Consider the following 4,742-nt stretch of genomic DNA (forward strand, 5'->3'; position numbering starts at 1 on the left):
TTTGATGGGATGGAATCCAAATTGCAGGCCTGCGAGGCTGTGTTTGCTGAAGATGCTTAATTGGAGTATCTCAATTAGCTTGTACTTGATTGGATTATTGACTTTTCTCTCGTTAAAAAATGACTTTTTAGCCCCTGAACGATTTTCCTTAATGTCAGCTCCTTTATGTGAAGGAATCTGATTATTTGATGTTGTTGCTGATAGAGTGCTATTTTCTTGCAGCAATACATCCGCCATCTAGAGGCTCAACTTCAGGAAGAGATGTCACGGCATGCTCCTCTATATGGTGCTGGGCTGGAAGCTTTGTCAATGAAGGAGCTCGAGACGATATCACGTATCCATGAAGAAGGGCTGAGGCAGATACATGCGATACAACAGCGTAAAGGAAGTCCAGCTGGGAGTCCATTTGTAAGTTCCACAACCTACCTGACACACATGGGTTGTATCCACCTACTCCGCCTCCAATGGCTGTTGGATTGCCTCCTCCGCTTATCCCAAATGGTGTTGGGATCCATAGAAATGGGCATGTTAATGGTGGTGCCAGCCCCTGGTTCAATCGTTAGAACGATGTCCCTGATGTGAGCTGATATTGTCTTCGAGTTTGTGACACTCACTAATCTCTTTGATCAGGATTCTGGATTTCTAGTCCAGGATACTGTTATCTTCTCTGCTGAGGTTCTTATATTGAAAGAAACTTCCATAATGCAGGACTTCACTGATCAAGAAACTGACTCAGGAACTGCCTGTTCTCAGTCGGATGGAATTGGGAAGAGGAGCTCATTCACCTGGAAAGTGGAATTTCTTGTCCTTCAAGGAAATAATGGAAACTAGAAAATTTTTTCGCAAATTCTTTCAAGCTGGTGGATGTGAGCTTCGGATTGGTGGGTAGCTCTTTAAAAGCTTGAATTATTTCAATGCAAATTGCTGCAGCAGCTAGTGGAATTATGGTGGATGATCTATTCTAATTCTTTGCTACCGCCTTTGATTGTGCAGGAGTGTATGAGTCTTTTGACACCATATGTATATATTTGGAGAGTGATCAGTCAGTTGGCAGTGATCCCGAGAAGACCTGGAACAATTCTGTTATTCAGTTTATGAAGGTATCTGACATGTTGGAAGCTGATGCAGGATTTCTGCTGCGAGACACAGTTGTATTTGTTTGTGAGATCTTGGACTACTGTCCATGGTTCGAGTTTTCAGACCTGGAGGTTAGTAGGTCCTTTTTATTCTCAGTATCTGGTCACTCGGTCCTATTGATCAAAGCCATATATGGGTAATCATGGATTCTGTTGACTATAAGCAACTCTACTGATGAACATAAATCCTCATTGGTTCTCCCTTCTGCAAAAATAGAAATCTTGGCCTTGGTTATTCTAGCATGTGTGGAGCCATGTTTTGTTGCTTTGGGCACTCTTTCTTGGGTGAAATTTTTTGGTTGATTTTTGTGGTTAATGGACCATTTTTCATGCTGTATTTCGTCTCCCCTTATTCTCTTAAGGACCATCTCTCTTATCTGTTGGCAAGCATGCAAGTTAAAAAGCTGCCATCTAAAAGGATTCAAAACTTGAACACTCAATTTTACCACTCTCTTAAATTGTCTGCAGAAAACAATGATTGGCGAATAAAGGCAGCCAAGAGATTCATATTGAGCTAGAAATATGTCTTCACCAGTTGGCACTATCTTTCTCATTGTTAGCCATTATAATGTACATTTGATGTCATGCCCTGGTGTTAATTCAGTACATTGTTTTTCAGGTTTTAGCTTCTGAAGATGATCAAGACGGCCTGACAACTGACCCTGACGAACTCATTTATTCTGATGACAGTGAAGATCTAAGTGGAGATGAAAAAGACATCTTCAGAAATCTTCTATCTGGGGCCGGGTTTCACCTTACTTATGAGGACAAGAACATATAGTAAAAACTGGCTGCGGTTCTGTCTCTGTTGCTGTTTTCGGTGATCAGGAACGAGCTCCAATTACTTGTCCTGATTTGGCTTTAAACTGTAAGGGAACTAGAACTGAATTTTCACCAAGTATATCGTCAATTTTAATCAAACTTCTTCTGTTTTATACCTGTGAGGATTTCGTGGACACTTGTTAGTCTGCTATCAGCCTTTTTGCACGTTATCCCAACTTCACCAAAATTTTATTATATCATCTTTTCACTAACCCATTTAAAAGCTCCCTTTTTGTTTTAAATTTTGTATTGAACATATCTTCATCAGAAATAATTATCTAGTCTACCTTCTCGAGGCTCATACTAGTCTTTGAAAATGTATTTGTCTCTCTTGAAGCAGTATCTACTTGCTTAATTAATTTTTTTAGCAATGGCAATGCAGATAAGGTAGGCTGGTGGAGCTCATGGCTCTTGCCTCGCATGTGCACCCCTTGATAGCGGCAACCACAGCTCTACATGGCTGTCATTTTCTGATTATTGTTTGAGAGGTGCATGAAATTTGCTGCATTTTTATCTTGCTTTGTGATTAATAGGTAAGTTTCGCAATTCTCATATGTAGAAAAGATTTGCTATGCTTGAATCGATCTTTTCTTTAGTTTCTGTAGCTCATTGCTTCTAATTAATACATTTTGACAATTGAATTAGATCAGAAAGACTTGTTTTAGAAAAATAAGGAAGATATGACTTGGAACTTCCAAAACTTTGATTTATTGTTGCTTGTGCACTCTATGTATTATGACATATTACTCCTATTGGATTAGAGTGACTTGCCAAACAATCTTTCTTGTAATAAAGTAACAAGAGATTGGAGACCAATATTCAATGTGACAATTGAATTAGATTAGTTGGGGAATTAATGTGTTGGAATGTGGATGTGTGAGGACTAAAAGTTTTTATTTGGGGGTTGACAATTTTTAGTAAACACCGAAACTTGTGAAGGAAGTTAGTGTCTTGAGAAAAATATGTGAATTATCCTGCGGTAGCACTTGAATTTTCTGATTGTTGTCTTGTGTTATCCCTTAGATTAATAGGAATTTTTGGTATAAGTCGAGATAAGCAGGAGACACTAGCACTAGTGGCATATAAAAAAAAGTAGTGTGAAGTGTGTCCCATTGACTGCATCAAATGAACAATGTTCAAGAATCAACACAAAAGCCTTTGTGTGAGCTTTTGGACCAAAGCACTTTCATTTAAACAGTGCTACATTTCTTTTGATCGAGGGCATCAAACTTAGTGTGTCCATTCTAGAACTTGCTTGTGTAATACATTTTGAGTCCGCATTCTTGTAAGATTGGTGCATTAAAGTGATAAGGGCAGTTAGGAATACCCCATTACCTCAAAAGAGCCTACCTTGAATTCACCCATAGAATAACTCATTTGAGCCTTGGCTTTTCTTTTGTTGGTTAAACCACGTTATAAGCTAAATCATCCCCTTCTTGATTATCTCCTGAACTGATTTTTGAACCCATTTAAGGGGATGGTGTTGGCTTGGTTGCTTGTAAATTGACATGAAAATGAGTGAATAACAATGGATGCAGTGGTATCCCCAAGGAAACGAAAAAGAGAAATGGAACGAGGAAATGAAAAACGAATGATGAAACAAAAAGAACAAAGAGATGAAGAAAAAGGAGAAGAGAAAGAAGAAGAAAAAAAGAAAGGAAAGAAGAAAATATTGAGGAAAAAAAAAAGAAAGGAAAGAAGAAAATATTGAGGAAAAAAAAAAGAAAGGAAAGAAGAAAATGAGGAAAAGAAGAAAAGATTGAGAAGAAAAAGAAATAGAAAACGAAAAAATTGGAGGTGTTTGATTGTTCAAATTACTTGAATCGAGTTGAATGGCAATGAGGTTGGAAAGATAAGCAACTAGGTCGGCATCGCTCCTTTGAATTCATAAGCCCTAATTCGGCCTATCTTTTGCCACACCTTGTCCTAAGCCCCATTACAACCCTTGAAAAGACCCTTTGATTCATGTATTAATTTTCATTTCGTTGGTGGAGGAGATTTGATTCACAAGCAAGCCTATGGTAATGGCATTCTATGTATTGATTTGAGTGGAACCCAAATTCTTAAACACTTTATGAGTGGAGTGATTACACTGATACCTTTGTGAGAGTGTTGAGACTTGTTTCATTTTATTTTGATGAAGTCAATGGGATACTTGTGTGTTGAATATTGTATGTTGTACTGCAAGTGCTTGTCTCAATATTGCTGGCTCTTCTTATACTATTAAGTCTTATTAATATAGGGGATGTACTTGAGTGACATGAAAGGATATTTGAGAATTGCTACTTGGATAATTTGTGTATTTGGATTGAGACATGCTTGAGGGCAGTCATGGTTTCAGTGTGGGGGAATAAGATATATTTTAAAGCTCATATGCATGCTTATTCGAGTGATTGGGAAAGATTTTATGACATACTTTAGTGATGTTAAGTTACCCCAATTTCCTAGAGGATGGGAGTGGGTGTGTAAGGTAGGTGATAGTTTTTTTCACTTCACAGTGGAAGTTGTAGGAGTGTGGTTTAACTCTTCTGTTATTGTGGTGAGGGGATTTTTGTTTAGAGCTAGCATGTTTTATAATTAATGTTGTGTGTAGTCTTCTGCCCCTTTATATACTACTTTCTGTTCTTTTATTGTTCACATATTTTCTTTACAGTTACTTTCTACTTACAAATTTGTTTAATTATAGTCTATGGTTTTAGTTTAGAATATGCTAATTAATATTTTTAATATAATTAGTAAATATATTAATTCCATATACGTTTACATGCTTATAATATGTAGTTA

At 37.3% G+C, this 4,742-nt stretch overlaps 1 long non-coding RNA gene across 2 annotated transcripts in view; it reads left to right on the forward strand.

The window, feature by feature from the left end:
• LOC105164510 overlaps nucleotides 1–4,742 on the forward strand; it is a 10,435-nt gene that overhangs the window by 3,187 nt on the left and 2,506 nt on the right. Inside the window, exons 2-5 of one of the 2 annotated variants that reach the window (XR_002287200.1) lie at nucleotides 223–881; nucleotides 994–1,208; nucleotides 1,756–2,004; nucleotides 2,341–2,446. This is a non-coding gene — a long non-coding RNA (uncharacterized LOC105164510). Of the gene's footprint in view, nucleotides 1–222; nucleotides 882–993; nucleotides 1,209–1,755; nucleotides 2,447–4,742 lie in introns of both variants that reach the window. The other variant, XR_002287199.1, reaches the window with a different exon arrangement.

Source organism: Sesamum indicum, linkage group LG6, assembly GCF_000512975.1.
Source record: "Sesamum indicum cultivar Zhongzhi No. 13 linkage group LG6, S_indicum_v1.0, whole genome shotgun sequence".
Classification (NCBI taxonomy): Eukaryota; Viridiplantae; Streptophyta; class Magnoliopsida; order Lamiales; family Pedaliaceae; genus Sesamum; species Sesamum indicum.